General features: G+C 37.4%; 1 protein-coding gene across 1 annotated transcript in view; it reads right to left on the bottom strand.

Annotated features, from left to right (window-relative positions):
* The window catches only part of luna, a 113222-nt gene extending 109079 nt beyond the window's left edge, over positions 1 to 4143 (bottom strand). Inside the window, exon 1 of the mRNA XM_017163034.3 lies at positions 3123 to 4143. The gene's annotated coding sequence lies outside the window, so the exon portion shown is untranslated. The remainder of the gene's footprint in view (positions 1 to 3122) is intronic.
* Between the last annotated feature and the right edge of the window lie 15024 nt (positions 4144 to 19167).

Genomic DNA, 19167 nt, shown 5'->3' with positions numbered 1-19167 from the left:
ATATATTAAATTTTATTTAAACCTAAAAAATATCCATAAAACCTCACTTAATCCTTCCCATTTCATATAAAAGTTTATTAAAATATCCCTAAATAGTCTCTGTTTATTGCTCTACAACTTAGTGATATTTTATATAATATACTAAGCTATTTCTAACCCATATTTTTCTCCCTGTGCACCGTGACATGGCAACAGCAACACGAAACAAGCCGAAATGAAATGAATTTCATTCCCCGAACTTGATTTGCCTCTGCTCCTACGCAAAAGAGGGGACAAGCTCTTCTCACATTGTATTATTTCCTGCTGGGCATTATTCCCATCCTCACCAGTCTCTTTCTCCAGTCAGCAGTCACAGTCACCCACATATACAGATATATAGCATAGTATATATAGTAGTATAGCCTAGAAACAAATCAACACTTTGTTCATTTCACACGTGAATTGCTCCAGAGCGAATCCCAAAACGAAATGGAATGAAAGGGGGAGAAAATGTGTGTTCATGGCTTGTCTATTTTTATAACGCATTTTGTTTACATTCCAATTCGAGTGGGAATTTTCCTTAACGGAAAACTCATGCAGCACAGCCTCCTCAATTAGAAAATCCCGCTTCATTTTCTCCTGCTGTTGCGGTTACACGCGGATTGACATTGAAAACATTGAAAGTCTAAAACCAAAGTCGACACACGAGCCTTAACATTTTTTACACAAGGAGAAAAAATATAAGAAAATATTATTTAAATTTAGGAAATGCTGGGAAATGGAATAAAAGATTTTTGAAGATTTTATTTTCGATTTTTCTAAGACATTTTCCATAACATTTTAATTTTTAAACCATTTTAAAGGTATAAATAACTTTTAAAATTCTTAAATTTATTTTTAATTCTTTTATTCTTATTAAAAATTAAATTAAAATATTCTCTATAAAATATTGATATTGTCATTTCAACATGTGTTTCATATTATTTAAGTTCCATTCCAAAAATAGAGCACTTTAGTGATAAAAATTTGTGTCAGCACTCAATTTAAAAATCATTTTTCATTTGTCAAAAGACGCTATATTTTTCTAAGAAAATTAGGCTTGATGATTTGTTGCTGACAAATTAATACAAAAACAAAAATTTCAATATAATCCTTGAGTTTTTCCCTGTGTATCCTGGCCACAGTTTTAAGGGAGCTTGGGTTTTTGGGGACCAAAACATTTTCCTGCGGCTTCTTTGCGGTTGCCAGCAATTAATTTATATTAAAACAAAAATGTTGCTCCGGATTTGTACCTGTTGGCAGAGGGATCTAAACGATAGGCCACCGCAAAGGGGAGGAAAAACCATTTTCCACACAAAATTTGTCCGGCGAAATAACAAGGAATAATCCAAATCAAAGCCGGAAGAACAAAAGAAGCGAGAGATTCCCTTTCATTTGTGTTCGTTCGCATCATTTATTTTTAGTTGGCAAACGGCTTGTGTGTTTATAAACAAAACGTTATTTATGTTCTCTATTTTATTTTCGTACAGTCGAAATAAATATTAATAAAGACCCCGCCGCGTATGGTATACATAACATATATCAAGGCGACAGTTCGACGGGGGCACTTTATTTTCGGCCCCTCCGGCACATGTGCCAGAGGAGGCATCCCCTATTTAATTGGGTCTGGACCCATAAATAAGACAAAGCCAAAAGTCGGGCCGAGTGATTTTGAAAGCCATTAACGGGTATTAACCACATTCTTTTTCACAAGCAACCCCTTTATCAACACTTTTGCTGGCGAGTGTACTGAGTAATTGGATTACAGAGCGAAGCTATCAGTAAATATTTAGCGTACCAAGAACGAAGGAGGGGACTCTGGACGGCAACCTGTGTCCCCCCGTAACATTTGTATTGACATTCGACTGAAAGCGTAAGGGGATCCGAGGAGTGCCAGCCGAGACGAAATAATCGCACAACAAGTGCAATGCCTGTTCGATCGTCTTCTCCATTTCTCCTATATAAAAATATACATATACACAGGCAGCTATAAATGTGTTTCCTTAGTTATTCATATTTATATACGATTATTGGAAGCGGCGCCGGCGAGTCAACCGCATTTCAAATTGAATTCTACTCGCTGGATGGATGAATCAACCCAGCAATACGTGATCCCGACTATAGCCATAGCAAGTGCATCGCCAGCTGAAAAATATTTCGCTGTAATAATAGTCACAGTGCGAGAATCTGGAACGGAACCGATTAGACGTCTCGATTTTGGCCTGTGGCGAGCGATGAGTGTGTTTTATAGTCTGAACTTGTTGCACCAAGAGAAAATATGGGAAAATTGTGGCTTAAAAACTTATTATGATAACTGATTTTGCCTTGAGTGACTTTAATAATATTTTTATATTTTATTTTGTTCAAGTACTAAAAATCTATATTTATTTGCCAAGATATAATCTCTTTCTATCCGCAAAACATTCATTTCCCTGGATTACTCATTGAAAATACGTCAGAAAATTCAAGTTTACAACTAGACTTTAAGAAAACATGAATGGCTTTATCATTGTGGCACAGTTTGTATCAATATTTGATATGAAATATGATTTATGGCCTTAAAAGATAAGCAAAAAAAGATAAGGCAGCAAAATAATAATGAAAAAATTGTTTATAAAAAGGAAAAACTATATATTAATAAATAAAAATACTAAAAATCATCAAGAAATCAACTTAAAATAAGAAATAACCAAGTCCAAGTCAACAAGCTATAAATAAATAAATGGAAATTTCAATTTAAGTAAAGCCAAAGCTGGTTATTACCATAAAAAGAAATGTATAGAAAATCCCATAAATAATTCCCTCATATTTCTGGTTGTGCAAAAACAAATAAAAAATCATTTTTATAGCTTTGATTTTTCTCTCAGCTTATAACACCTTATAGATTGTGGTTGTATTACTCATAAGACAGGAAAAGGCAGTGGGGTGGTAAAGGGTTAAGGTGGTGTTTTTTGTGATTCACCTAGGGACGTGCTAAAAATTGCACTTGTCTGCCGTATAGCGGTAAATCAAAGTCGCAAATTCGCAGTTGCCAGTTAATGAGCTTTCAATTTCCATGAATATTTTTTTTCGTGAACTGTTTTTCATTTTGCATTTTCCTTTACCTGGCTAACTCGTTGTTATTGTTGTTATCGTTGAACTGGCAGTTGGTTGTTGTAGTTGCTGTTGTTGTTGTTGTTGCTGTTGGTGTAGCTGCAACACTTGCCACAGGTAACTGCGAAAAATATTGCAAACTTGTTTGCACACAAACACCGAGACACACTAACACCGAGACAATATTCAACGACGACGCGTCGCGCGATGCCGGTAAAAAATCGCACAAAAAAGGCAAACAACTTAACTAACCAGCATCGATATATATAATATATATAATATAGTATTATATATTTAAGTAGAGCAATAACAACAACAACCGATAAGAATTTTTATGTTGTTGCAGATTTTACACACAATAATTTGTTGTTATGGCAAGTGCATATATTTTTCAAGCGAATTTTTCACGGCTTTAATTTTCCATTTTCCTGGGATACCGCAGTATTTACAGTAGTCGGTGTATCTTGAATTTCACTTTTTTCCTATTTGCCGGTTTTGTTTTGATTTTTTTCTCTATTTCTTTCTCCAATTTCCAAGATATTATTTATTTGGTTTTTATTTTTTTTCTTTTGCAGTTTGCACTGTGGTTTTGCACTTGTGGTAGCACTTGTGTTTAACGCGACTTTTGCGTTTTATCTCTGTTATCAAAGCTTGTCACCTTATCAAAACCAAAGATACAAAGATACAGATACCAGCCACAGCTACGGGCTACAGCTCGTTTGTTGTTTGTTTACACGCGCTCGACACGCACACAGATACGCCCGCACACACACACACAAACGCTCGCACACGCACTCCTCACACACTGAGACGAATGGCATAAACAAATCCGAAAATTCACTTCGTTTATCTTCCGGATACTGTGATTTTGCTATTTAGGTTTTTTTTTTTTTTGTGTATATTTTTTTTGGCAAAAATAATTACAAGTGCGGCTCAGTGGATTTATAATGCTGAGATAGTGCAGCGGCGGATAACGCTTTGACCGGCGAACAGAACACAGGACGATAGCAAAAACGCGTCTTTCCGCTTCGACTTCTGAAATTCGACTGCATACCGTAACCCTACAGATACAGATACTCTCTTATTCGACTGTTACGAGTCTGTAGATACTCTGTTAAGTCTAACATACTGCAGTCGGCTATGGAAATGTTAACTGCTACTGTTAGGTGCATCTAATGGGAATTCTTTAGTTCTTTTTCATTTGAAAAGCAAAAAAATGCAAATGGAATCCGATTAAGTGCAAACATTTCTTGATAAGTTTATTCTTTAAAAAAATAATAACAGTTCTATGATAAGTCAGTTTCCCACTAACAAATTTAAAGATGTTAAAGATGTTTTTTACAAATTGTTTGCCAATTAGCAAGTCAATAAAGCGCACAATTTTCAGGCAAATACTAAGCTTATTAGTAAATATATAAAACTCAGCTTTGACTTGTTAATTTTTCAGTAATTTTGCATTTTTTTTAAGAAATTTGTAACATAAATAGAGAATAGCGAAATAAGTTATACAAAAAATAGTAATTTTTAATACTCTTAAACTTAATGAAAATAAATGCAACATAAACAAAAAGGACAAATACCAATGAAACTAAAATATGCCAAGTCAAAATATTTAATATATTTATATATATTATATATATTAATTATTGTTTAAATTAATAGTATTTATTTATAGGTAAATTTTTACATTCTTCAATACCTACTTTTAATAAAAATCTAACCATAATCTCAACAAACATTTTACTTATTGGCGCCAACATTCATATTAATTTTACCACCATAAAAACTCAACGAAACTCTGTTAGCGAAACGTTAAGATACTCTGTTAACGAAGACTTCGGCTCGGCTGAACGAGAGAGCCAACGAAGCAAGACAACAAAGCCGAACGAAGCACGAAGCTGTGGAGGAAAGAGCGTGAAAATGCTCTCTTAAAACTCTGGCTCTCTTTTGTTTACATTTCAAATTGTGCGTTGCATTTTGTGTTAAACATAAAAACCGGAATTCGCGGGAAATAAAATTGTTTGCAAATATTTGCAAGTGTGGAAATCAAAACAAAAGTGCCTTATAATTTGTGCTAATTTTAGATGTTGAAAAATAAGCAAAAAGGAATTTTTACCATAGTTTAAAAAAAAATACGACTGTTATACGCATACGATATTCGGGGCCATGTTAGCTAACTGTAGTCTGGGCTTAAGGCAATCAATTTCGATCATTTTGTATACTAATTAGCCTAAAACTGACCGAAAGCCCTGCTGAAATATATATGCACTTCCTGCGGTCCTTCGGCGGCAACCAAGCCGTTTCCATAATTGACAATCCCATTGCATTTCACATTCACAACCACACATTCACATACGCCTGCCAGCAGAATTATGACAAGCGTGTAATGTGCAGGCAGCTGGCAGTTGGCATAATTGCAAATAAACCAGCAACAATTGCCACCCACACGGGCACTCGGAAATGCACAGGTATTGGCCACTAAATCGGACATTCCTTTGTGTCTTTTTGCTCCTTTGAGTGGTTTTTTCACTTAAAGATAATTATTATTATTATTTTTATATTATAAATAAATTAAGCAATTTTAAACTATTATTATTTGTATATTATAAATGAATTATTTATTTAATTTTATTATTTTTATATTAAAAATATATTTTTTGGAATTTTAGACATTGTTTTTGAAGTCCTTTTGCAGGAATACTTGAAAAAATTATTTTCTAAAAACTCAAAAACTGCCACAAGCTTTAAATAAATTTATATATTGTTATTATTAATAAATTATCTTCTTCTAATCATAATATATTGTATACTGTACTTTTTATTCATTCAATCCTGCAAATTCCATAATCTAAACACTTATCCAGGCTTCTCTGTAGATAAACACATGTGCAGCCTCTTGGAGACTTGATGTCGGCAAAGGTGCGTTGACAATTTGACATCTTGTCCTCCGTTTTGGCTTCATTTTGAGGTTCTGCCAGAATCCAAGGTTCCCCTCACCTCTCACCTCTCACCTCTCACCCTTCTCCCTTCCGGTTTCCCCTGATTTTCCGGAATTCCCCCCTGCCTTAGGTTTCCCCCCCAAAATATCCACACTTTACCGACTAAAAGCGGAAGTCACACAAATCCGTAAATGGCACAGTTTATGCCACCAAAAGCTCCCCTTCGAAGTTCAGGCCAAGTTAGGAGTAGTTGGCCATTATAGGAAATGGACGCAGGGAGAGGGTATACCAATCCAAATCGGCCCACTGCAATGGTTATTAATATTGATTGGAGCATAAAGTGGCGACGGGATGCAAGGCGGTTTCTCTCCAATGTTGTCGATTAATTGCGATTATGTAAATGTTAATGTAAAGCGCGTTACAATTTATTATGTTTGCACGGAGGCTTGCATGCAAAGTGTTCTACGCACACACACGCATAGTAATACATGCTAATGTGTATCTGTGTGCCGGCGCATCCGTTAGGTTGCCAAGTTTGGCTTATTGATTTAGTAGACGCTGCAAATTGCGCTTTGATAGCGTCTAATGTGACATTTGTGCAATTGTAATGGAAATTTACGAGTGTGCATCGTCCGTTCCACAGGCACTTGTAGGTCGCCAGTGTCCACCTGGCCTTAATTACAGGTGTGCCCACCTTTGGGGGAATGCATTGAGCGCTCTCCGGAGTCTTGGTAGTTTTGGGGGGGAAACAATTACGAAGGCAGACATGTAGATGAAGTGGCCTCAAGAGCAGTTTACTTCGGTTTGGGATTGAGATTCGGTTCTGGACTTAATGAAGGAGTTGAGGGGAGGTCTTAGGGTCTCGGAGACAAGTCGAACGAAGAAATTTAGGAATAAGGAAATGTGTGTCAAATATGTTTTTTACCATAAATAAATTCACACTTTAAGGCTTGCAAAACCTTAAATTTAATCAAGAAAATAGCCTTTATCTTTAAACCATAAATGCCTTTTTATTACCCCCTTTTAAGATGGCCAACTTTAAGTTCCCACTGAACCATCCTATATAAATCTGTGACTCAAGTGAGGCGCCTGTCCATATCAGCCATCAATAACAGCACTTTGAGTACGTATCTCGCAGATACACTCGCACAGTCCAGTGGAAGCCACCTACTCCTGACGACGACCGACTGTGCCATTAAGGAAATCATAAAGTGCATAAAATCACAAAGCAAATTGCTCAAAAAACAGGCACAATATGCGCTCGCAGTTGGAATCGCCAAGCAGACAACCGTCACAGAGACAGACTGAGACACAGACGAAAACCCGGGCCAAGACGACACTTTCCAGCTAAGCCAATGGCCTAAACCCAAAGCGGCAACAAGCTGGCGGCAGGTTGGTTGGTTGGGGGCCATGGTTAATGCTGCCTGGCTTCTGCTGCTGCTGCCAAAGCGAAAATATTTTGATGTATTCATGGAAACATTTTATGCATGTTAAGTAACAGACAAATCGACGGAAACTTATGCTACGCAGGGGAGTGGCGGTGGTGGAGGTGGCCCATTCGACTGATTAATAATTTACGTGGTAATATTTCTGTAGCCTCTTACCCCGCCGAAAAAAAAAAAACAAACAAAAATGAAACAAAAACAATGGAGGAACAAGGTACAGTCATCATTTGATATAAATAATACACAAAGTATTTAAAAAAATAAAAACAAATTCTAAATATAATAATATATTAAAAAATATATATTTTAGCTTCAGCTATATTTATTGATGTTAATATTTATTGATTTTCAACTTAAATATTTACTAAATTTTAAAATTTTCACTATAGCGTCAAACGTTTTTATATAAATAAAAAAATTAACAAGATTGTTTGAACTTTTTTAACACAACTTTAATACATTTTTTAAGAAATACTTAGATTTTAAGTCAAATAAAATTAGAACTATTTGTTTTAATGCCTTTTTTGACAATTTTTAATATTAATTAAAATAAATATTGATTCAATATTATACATATTTTTGATTTTGTTAAGTTTCTGGCTTTAAATAAATTTAATAAATTATTGACCATTTCCCAAATTATGAATTATTAAACATTTTAATCAATAAATATTAAAAATATTATTAAATCTCTAAAATAGCTAAAATATCCAACTAAAGATTCATCTCTCTGAACCTTTACTGTACCCCAAGCCTCGCTAAAGGTGGAAAAGTGGCCAAGACCTCGAAAGAGATGGCAACAAAGTGCGTGAGAGAAGCGAAAGAGACGGGTAGAAGGAACTAGAAGGAGACAGGGAGACACCGAAGCAAGGCAGACGCATATGAATTGGAAACTAATCGTGGAATATGAGAATGATTATTATGCACATCACACTAATCATTATCTCTGTCATGGACAGTCGGGGGATTCGCTACTTCTTGGGCAGAGGGTGGAAAACCAAAAGGAAAGCCGAGGGGAAACCCCAGGCCCAGAGCCAGAAAGGAGACCAAGATATACACATACATGTGTGGCTCATAAAAATCTGTTGATATTCATTGCATGTCGCCGGCAGAGAACCCTCTGCCCTTTCCACCTTTGTTTTTCGGGGTGAAACTTTTCCGGCTTAGCTTTGGGCTTTAAGCACACACACTCTGCCTGATTTCTTTTCTTTTTGTGTCTTTTCCCCCCTCCGGTTAATGGCCAAAACAAGTGTACATGGCTAGGCGCATTCATTCATTAACTATCTCACTCCTCATCGCACTCCTTTGTGCTTTGTGCTGAAATTAATTTAATTTTTGGCAAATATAAACACTTGCTATCATCCACTTAGCTGCAGTTCATTGCTTCAAGTAAACACACTTTCAGCCGGCAGAAGTTTCGAGCTGCAAAACTTGTTCTGGCCAACTTTTCAGCGTCTATATTTGCTCATGTCTTTGACAATTCCAAAATGTTGAGCATGCAAATAGGCGCAAAAACAATAAGAGCCGTGGCACAATCACTTGGTGGTACAAAGGGGCTTAAGGAAACCTACAGAAACGCAAACAAAAGATAGAGAAAAGTACTCAAGTGTCAATAATAAAGCTAAAAATAAATTAACTACAATTTGGTTTGCATATCAAAAAAAGATTACAGCCCGCGATAGCGATTATTTCAGTCGAAACTGACCAGCGCAAGTAAGAAAAACCCAAGGAAGATTGATTACTTTAAATAAATATTAAACTACAACTGAAAGTCAATTGAAGGCAGGATATTAAACGATTCGGAACTAAATTCTGAATAAATCTGTTATTTAAAATAGCATATTAAGAAGTTACAGATAAATATCTTTGGTATAGAAAGACAAAATTATCGGGTTCAATATCGAAAAATATCGAAAATTTCATAACTATCTAAGTTGAAGTATTAAAATTATCAAAAAATAATGGCAAATTTTATTACATCCCTATTTTTGATTATATTGGTTTGACATTTGAAAAAATGATTTATCGCTTCATTGAAATATCGATAAATATATCGGCTTTAGATTTAAAAGGCAGCGATAAAAATAATGGGTTCAAAATTAAATGGAAAATATCAAAAACTTTGATATAAAGAACTTTTAACTATCGAAAAATGTCGTATTTATCAATAAACTTGCTTTGCTTATTTATCTTGATTATATTGGTGCGATATATCAAACAAAGAATTGATTTATCGCATATAACATCGATTTATGTATCGGTCTTTATTACAAATATCGATACAGTATGGATATATAGATATTTAAGGTATCATATTTATTATTATTGCCTGTATATATAATAAATATTAATAGAATATAATATTTTTAATTAAATGATTTGAGTAAATTTCCACAATAATTAGTTTTTTCAACTATAATTCAAAACCCGACTAAAATCAGCTCAATAATTTGTAACCAACTATGTATACATTCAATTTATTATTAATTACTATTTTTTAATACGCAGAAAAGTGCTTTTAATTATGAAAGCCCATTGATTTATATGGACATCTCGTATTCAGCGTTAATTTGTACGATCGAGGAGTCCTCTCGAGTCATTGCATTTATAGAAGGGCTTAAAAACGGATTAATTCAGCCATTAATTTCAACGGAGAGCAATTAACGAACAGTTGGCTTAGAAGAGAGCTGTGTAATCCTCGATTTCACGCCACGTTAGATTAATTAACTTTTTCATAAATAATGCCGAATGCAATTTAATTAAAAGCAAACAGTTTGTTTTTTCTGCATCTTGCATACTATTTGCTTGCGTTTGTGCCGCTGTAAAGCGGAAAGTTATTAAAATTGTGTCATCATGTATTTAATACGTTTTGAAATAAATTCGCATAATTACGGCCGGCGGCGTAGGCTGATGTGGGATTTTTGTATGCAATTTGCACTCTTCGACCCGGTCGAAAGATACGAGAATTTCCAGCTGGAAATGTTTATTAAAGTATCAAAAACAAATACCAGAAAGCTGTCAGCATCACAACCAACCCAAACCCCACAACGATGGCTTCGGCCGCAAAATTTGCATATTTGTCTCCGGCGGCGGTCGTCATTTTAATAAAAATGTTTGTATAATTTCATGTCATGGTGGGGATGGCTGCTGCGGCGTCTGCTTGCTTATAAAATTAATTTTAAATTAAACAATTTTAATTATGATTCAATAGTCAACAAACACATTGCACAGGATGCACCAGAGAGCCGAGCTCTCTCCTCACCGTCAATGTTGTCGCAGACTTTCAGCAATGCAAATATTGGTTTAAACCCCTGGTAGCCTTAACCCCAGCCCGTCCACCCCTCCCTCGACAATGGCAAATTATTTAATTGTTGTCTTTTCTTTCATGTTTGCTGCAAAATTGTTGTCGCTGCTGCTGCTGCAAGTGTTGCCGCCGCTGACAGTAATGTTTCAACTTGCACCGCCAAACTTTTGTCTCGCTTCGTTTCGCTGATTTCAGTGAAGCTTCAGCTTCTGCTGATTCAATTAAACAAGAAATTAAGAAACATAAATTGCTTGTAAAATGCTGAAACTTTCGTTCCCTTATCGAATTAATAACAAAATCTTAATAAATTATGAATTTGTTCTTGAAGAATGCTGCCTTGAATGCTGTCCATGATTCACTTGAATAATGATCGCAAGTAATTTGCCATAAACCGAAATATTTTTCATGGTAATTGAATTAACTTTTCATCTTCGTTTTTTTTTTTTTGCGTCTGCCTGCCTCATAAAATTTAAAAAGAGAACATTAATTCTCTAATTGAAAAAACGGTTATTACGCAGCAACTAACAAAAACCACAAAAAAACCAACAATGAAAGTCAAAGGTTAGGTTTGTTGATAAAATTTCTAGTTCTTAGGGGGTTTGGATATTATGATTTAAAATTGGAAATTAAAATAAGAAAATCGTGTTAAAAATATACAAAATTTAGTTAAAGGATATACAAAAATATCTGTAAAAAACTCTTTAAATTAGTTCCCAAGAGAAAGTTCAATTTAAATTCCTACACTTAACACTATTTTCCCTTAGGTTTTATGTGTAATTTTGTATTGACTACGGAATTTTAGTCCCCTTATTTATAATTTTTTCTCCCCTCTAGTCTCAAAGAACTCATATTTAATTAAATTTTCAACTGAACGAAGCTTAATCACTTGCAACAAGTTAAATGTAAATTTCAGCGCTCAGCCTTTACCGATTTTATTCAATTAGCTTTTGTTGACTCTCCGTTCTCTCTCGCTGTCTCCCTTATATTCTGGTGTTTGGCCTGTGGGCACAATATTACATATGGCACGCCCACCTTTAGGCCATGTACGCCCCAAACTTTACACACGCACAATTTATATTCACGCATAATTTAAAAACCTTTTGCGCTTTGCTTAATGGCCATTCATTTATTGCATTTGCACACGCCCACACACACGCACACACACATACAGAGGCATTATTGAACTGGTCACGCCCCCAATGGGGGGAAAGGCGGCGTTAATAATGTTTTCTGACGCCTGATTTTGGTAGATGCACTATGAGAGACTTACAGAGGGGACTCAAAGGAAACTTTAAGTACTAAAAAACAATTTTAAACGCTTAAAAAATATTTCAACAATAAAATGTTTTAAGGTTTAAGTTTTTCTAGCTTGCTAAAAGTAATTTATATTTTTTGTTTAAGGATGTAATGCTTCTGCGATGACTTGTGAGTTGTTCTGCGTGAGTCAAGACGATAAGATCCGGCTCGAAGTACCAATATTTTCAATCAATTATCGAAATAAAAAAATACATTAAATTTACAATAATACAAATTGATACAAACAGTTTTTATTACAATGCACAAGAAATCAACATGAATTAATTCCATTATATTAAACAAATTTAAAACGTTAAAAACATACATGAAATACGAATTGAGCCAATTAGAGACTTGAAATAATTTTATATTCAGCTTGTACATATTTCGAATTTCCATCAATATGAAATACAAATTAAATGGATTGAAACGGCCAATAAATTTCACAATTTAAACCATCAATTAGCCAGCAATTTGTGATTGTTGAAGAACTATAATTTGAAATCTGACAACGAACACGAGACCATCACTTATGCAATATGAAAGTAGTATCCTGGCAAGCTAATTATTATGTTTTACACAGAGATTCAGAAAGTCCTGCCTCCTGCCCAAACTAATTTCGAAACAATTAAATTGCTGCAGTGCAGCAGCAGGTGCCACTGGATCCTTAGGTGTGGAAAATGCCATCTCTTGCACACACTCACTCATACGCTCAGCTGCCGCCGCCATTCAGCTTTAGTCGCTTGAATTTGATTTGATTTTGCCATTTACCCCGGCACACACACACACACAGATATATCTCCATATCTGCTATATCCCATTCCCATTCCCACCGCCTGCAAACTCCACCGATTCCTGGCCTTTTGTAGTTGCCAGAGCGCCCCGAGGCACTGCTTCCTGTCTGATGTTGCTGCCGAGCTGATATTGCTGTTGCTGTTGCGATGGATGTTGCTGCTGCTGCTGCTGCTGTGTCTTGAAAGTTGGCAGGCCACGTTCTGGTTTCGGTTTCGGTTTCGGTTTGCTGGCTGCGATGGGCGCCTGTTGACGATTTTGGCTAGCAAGGCATAGGTAACACAGATAACTTGGCCCTGTACTTTATATACGTTTACATGCTCATCACTCATTGGGCATACACTCAGGACAAAAAATACTAACTTTTAGGGTTAATTAAATGACTTACTTTGCCAATTCTAGATAAGCAAATGTAAAAAACGAAGAGATTACAGCCTCAGTTTATTTCATTTTATGACATTTTTCTTCCCCTGACTACTCTTTTTCAACCATTTCTCATATCACTTTACTTACGAAAGGAATTTCCACACAACTCCCTCGATAATGATGCTCAAGAATTTTTAATAAAACGCTTCCAGGAAGCCTCTTCTCGCCAGGCTCCTTCTTTTACCTCTGATGAGGGCAATTGCCTGAGACCTTAATGACAGCACCCGCCTCTGTCTCGGTTAAGCAATATATTAATCAGCATATTAATTATGCTGCCAGGTCAGGTAGCCACCAATGGCCAGTGTCAAAGGTCAAAGAACCGTCACACTCGCACACTGAGCCATTGTTTAAGCAAATAAATTGTTTAACCAACTTCACAGACAACATCCGCGCACGGCGGCGACAATTGTTGCCGGTGTGTGCTGGAGTACCAGAGAGTGCCGGAGACCCGGAATGCCGGATAGCCGAAGGAGAATGGCCAGAAGCACTGGAAATACGAGTACCCGGAATGCCACGGCCCGGAGTACCAGGCTGGCAGCCAGCCATGTGACAGGCAGTCGGTCATTATTTCGCACTTTTGTTGCCGCCGCCGCCGCCGCTGCGGAAATTTCACAGCAAGGAGCGCCAGCAAGGAGCAACATGCGACACGTGCAACAGCGGAAGTCGACTCTGTGCGATACAGTGCAGCCAGCGTCATAACAATAATGCCACAACAAAGATAGTCCTCGCCATACACAACAGCCAAAAGAGGCAACACAAAAAAGAAAAAAAAAATGCTGCTGCTCTTCGCGAGCGATGCAAAAGTCGAGACCAGACAAAATGGAATTTTAATGATATGAGAAGCCGCGCCATCGGAATATTTTTACGGCCAAAGGTACTCAGCCTGCTTGCTGCTGCTGCCACCCCTTATTTTATTTTTCTTTACTTTATTTTTCCACCTGGCAAAAGAGCCTCTTCCCCTCGCTCTACGTTGACCCCGCGCGTATAGTACAACCGGCACTTGAACTACGACGCTTTACTACGCTCTTGGCGCTCTTTTTGGTTTTGTTTTTCAGCCTCCTACTTTTTATTTCTTCCCACTTTTGGCTCTGACGCAGGCGAGTTGGCCCAAAAGAGAGCCACTGAGAGCGGCTAAGAGAGACGGTGTTAGCCGGCAAAAATAGACAAACAAGTTGGTTTAAACTAGAAAAGGTGGGAATTTAAGGTAATTAAGCTGTAAATGTATATGTTTTAGTCTTAATTTAAATATTTTTGATATTTTATAGAGTAAATATTAGTTTTTAGAGTTAAACTTAGGATTTAGCTAGGGTTATTTATTCATTAAAGGTTTTAAGGATTGTAAGAGAGCAACTAAGAGAGTTTAGGCCATTGGCAAGCCGGCAAAAATAGGATAAAAAGTTGGCTAAGCATCACAGAAGTAGAGTTTTGGATTTAAGATATTTTTAAGGGATTTTTTAACCCCCGTTTAGACTTAAAAAAAAGATTCAGATAATAAAAAATTTCTTTCTAAGTTAAATATAATAATTTACGTATAAGACTAAAGCGCTAAAAGAGCTTTCAATGCTTCTTAAAATATGTAAAAATACTTTAAAATATTTAATATTTATTATAAAATAATTTTATGTATTTTTTCCTGTCTAAGAATACAATTAAATCAACTCTGGGAATATAAAAAATATTTAAAAACAACTTACTTGTATTTATTTTCATATATTTATGTATTTATTTTTCCTTATTTTGTATGTTTCCTTATTTTTTTTGTTAAGGAAAATCCTTTTCCTTGAAACCCTTTTTACATATCACAAACACAAAGTACAAGAGGCGCACGCACACCAGCGAACTAGCGAACAAGCGCCATGTGCGCCTGGCGGTATGCAATAGTTTCTGTTTCTCTTTCGTTGCCGCGTGTCGTGTGTGTGTGTGTGTGCCTGTTGGCCGACAAAGTGCAACACACAGCGCAATGACCGACGAACTCGAGCGTTGACTCGTTTCTGCGAAAACTGTTCTCGCTTCTCGCCGATGGCAAATGATGATCAAGGCATAATGACGATACCAAGCAGCCAGTAAGCTTGTTGATGACGTCTCTCCGTCTCTCTCGCTCTGTTACGCACACTCCCTCTCTCTCTCTCTTGGCCATTTTGCGGAAGCTTCAACTCACCGCAAAATGCTCGAAATGAGCAGCCAAATTGCGAGTTCCTTCCTTAATTGCGCACTCGTATTTTCCTTCGTTTCCGCTTAAAAATCTCTCTTTCTTTCTCTCTCTCTGTATAACACTTTTCTCTTATACTCTTTGGTGCTATAAAGTGTGCATTTCTCCAAGTGACGTCACAAGGCTTTCTCAGCGCTTTTCCCGCAGCAATAGCTCTGGTTGTTGCTGGTTGTTGTTGTTGCTGCTGTTGTGACTGCGCAAGCCGGCAATGTAAACAAAACATAAAATATATGAATGGGTGAGTGAGTTGTGTGGAGGCAGCAACTGCGTCTCCGAGTGTGTGTGTGTGTGTGTGTGTGAGGTTTGGGTGTGTGGGTGCTGGTGTTGGTGCAAATTTGGCAATGCGTGTGCGCTGCACTGATGAATGAAATTTTCCTTTAGCCCAAAAGGGGGGTAGAGTTGGGAAGAGGGAAATTTAGGGGGCATTGCAGCAGCAGCAGCTGCAGGGTCATATGTTTCGAGTTATGCTAGGCAAAGTGATATTTATTGCACTTACCATTGAAACAGAGAGAAGTAAGAGACTATTTTAGTAAATTATTTATCTTAAACAAACTTAAAAAGATGTGTTAAAGCTTTTTAAATAATTTACAATAATTATTTGTAGGGCTGAAGGTCCAAATTCTATATTATTTGGATATAAAACATATATAGAAAACACCTCAAAAAATTTTCTTCTTCCACAAATTGGCTTGTTCTATGCTGAGTGATAGAAAAAGAAGAGTCTGCGGAATCACAATCAAATGGAAATGGTCCATCTTCTGGCAGACAAAATGCAAAAACCATTGACAGGCCGTGTCAGATGGTGGCAGACTCTGAAAGCGGCACACGAAAATCGAGTCGAGCCGAGAGCAATCGCAATTTAATTTGAATTCTTTCTGGTATCGCTCTAACAAAAGCCCCCGATGCGACGATGCTCACGACCAAAAAATGAACTTAAGTTTCGGCCAAGAATCTTGTTGAAGAATTTCTATTTGAGCATTTGTCATGTCTTCGCCTTAGTCTATAAAATATATTGTTGGCCAAGGGAGGATGAGGACGAGGACAGCACGCGGGGTGTGTGCAAATATGCGAAAGCTAAATGTCAGAGTCAACCCTTTCGTAGCAGCCCATCCTACGGGTTTTTCTTCCTTCCTTCCATTTTTTTTTTTTTTTTTTTGTGCCCTCTCATCTGGCCGGTGGCGGTGCTGTTGCTGGTGCCTGTTCCTGCCCCTTTTCGGGTGGAAAGGAAAGTTTTTATCTTAAGCTGCGCTGACAGGCAGCAAAGCGGCAAGCGAAGCAACACAAGTACAAGCCGGACAAAGGAGTCAAGGAGAAGGGGTTGCGAGGGAGTTGGGGGAGGCTGGGAAAGCGGAAAATGGCAAATGGGAAATGGTCGGGGTGGGCCAGTGGCAAACGTCAAGTTATAGAAAATGCCCAAGACTGCACAAGGGAAAAAATGCAAGGAGATTGGTTTGAAATTGGAGATTTATTATTAAAAATTTATTGAAACATTATATTATTAAAAATTATGTTTATTTTTATACAAAAATATTTAAAGAAATAAATAAAAGCATAACTTCTTATATATTTATATTTTTTCAATTTTTTATTTACACTAATTTAATTTATTTAAGACATTTTTCTGAATTTATCCAAAGAAATACTAGAAAATTCTAGGAAAGGTCTTTATTCAGAATTCTTTTCTTTTTTCAGTTTCTTATATTTATTTTCCTAACAAAATTTTTAAATTTTTTTTGAAGCCCAACCTATTTTTATTAATTTTTTCCACTGCACAAAAAGCGGAATAGAGCTAGTCTTGAGGGGGGGAGAAAAAAATTAAAGGACATGCTGAACGCATTCCTTGGGACACAGCCTGACAGTGAGTGATTTGACCATACCCTCATTTGCGTGCAGCCAGGACCAAGGACTCAGGACCGAAGCTGAGCCAGAACCAGAGACAGAGCCAGGACAGAGCCAGAGATCCGAGATCCCAGATCCAGGCACCAATGGATTAATGTGCAAGGATGCGACTCTTCAGGCGGGCCAAGAAAATTACGTCAAGCTACGCACTGGGCAGGCTTTTCCCAGTCCCCTTTTCCCCCATCCAATCTTAACCCATTTTCCTCTTGGAAATCTGATGATGAGCGCTGACTGCTGCGGGCGGGCGTCTCAGCTGGGAGTGGCTCATTTACGCGCTGCACTCGAGTTACACCAGCAGTTAAGGGAAAAGCGGGACAGCCGGGACAGCAGGGGAAGAAGCCAGGGGTAGCCGGGGTAGCTAAGAACTTTTCCAAGCTATTTCTGCGCCCAAATGACAGCGAAATGTAATAATGAAAAACTTTTTCTTTGTCAACTTGATGAGTATGAAATTTTTCAGAAAAAAAAAGAAAAGAAAAAGAAAAAAAAACCTCGAAAAAAGATTAAATAAAATAAAGGCAAGGCGATAGTAAAGGGTTGGCAGTGCGGCCAGCTAGAAATATGAAACGTCAGGACTGGTCCTTGCTTAGCTCTCGAGATTAGTTATGGCAAAGGAATTTCCAAGCGAAGGCGCACGCAAATGATTGCATGCCGCATTACGCATACGCCCCGTTGTCCGTCGCTTGGCGTATTTTAAAATTGAATTTTAATATACAGAACACAGACACAAAGAGCCATATGGCGGCTGGCCAGTCCTTGGCCATTCTAAAAGCCATGTTTCCCGCTCCCCCAATCACATGTTCTGCATTTTTACTTTGTACTGGACGAGGTGCCCCCCCAACTCCCATCACTCCCAGTTCCACCACTTTGCTGCACCGCATCCTGGATTGCGGAATTCATAAGCTATGTGCGTTTGCTACAAGAGTGGAATTTTCGCCACGGCAAAGGATACCCAGATATCCTGGTTCCTGGCTCTCAGTTACCAGTTACCAGCTTCCAGCTTCCCGGGCATGCCATTAACCCACTCGCAAAAAGCGAAAAATCGCTTAAATTATTGTTACCAGCTGCCACTGCAGAGTGGCAAGAACAACAGCCCGGCCAGGCCAGGGCAAAGGGCAAACCGCCCGAGCTTTTGGCCGCGCTTTGCTTTGAGTGCCAGTTAGCATAACTCCGCCGGCCGCAGGCGAATATGTCTGACGCTCCTGCAGATCCTGTTCCGGCTCCTCCTGATGCTGCCGCTGCTGTGGGTGCTGGTGCTGCCACTGCCGTTAGAAATATTTCCGCCAAAGCAAAGGACAGCCTTTCACCTGCCTGCCAGGTTACCAACGCCAAATACAAGAGCTAAGCTGGCTAAAAGTGGGCTACATAATTCCTAAATAACAGCAATCAAGCACAGTGAAGAAAATTTCAAAGGGAAAATATACAAAAATTGCAAGGAAATTGTAAAATTAATTATAAACATTATTTTTTGAATATATTTCTTAAGTTTTCAGATCACTTATAGGTAAAAGTTCATTAATAAATATATTATAAATATTTCAAAGTATGAGTTGTCTTAAAACTTCATCTATCATTACTACTTATAAGCAATATTCAGAGAGCCTTTGTTTAACTCTCTTATAATAAAATGCATTTTAAGAGAGGCAAAAAGACCCTAGAGACGCCACTTGACGAGAGGGATACCCCAACACAAAGAAATCTTATCAAGAAATTGCTCAACAAAATGCAAACAAAGCCGGCAAATGCCAA

The sequence above is a fragment of the Drosophila kikkawai genome, chromosome 2R (assembly GCF_030179895.1).
Source record: "Drosophila kikkawai strain 14028-0561.14 chromosome 2R, DkikHiC1v2, whole genome shotgun sequence".
Classification (NCBI taxonomy): domain Eukaryota; kingdom Metazoa; phylum Arthropoda; class Insecta; order Diptera; family Drosophilidae; genus Drosophila; species Drosophila kikkawai.
This window is presented reverse-complemented; position numbering and strand designations above follow the sequence as displayed.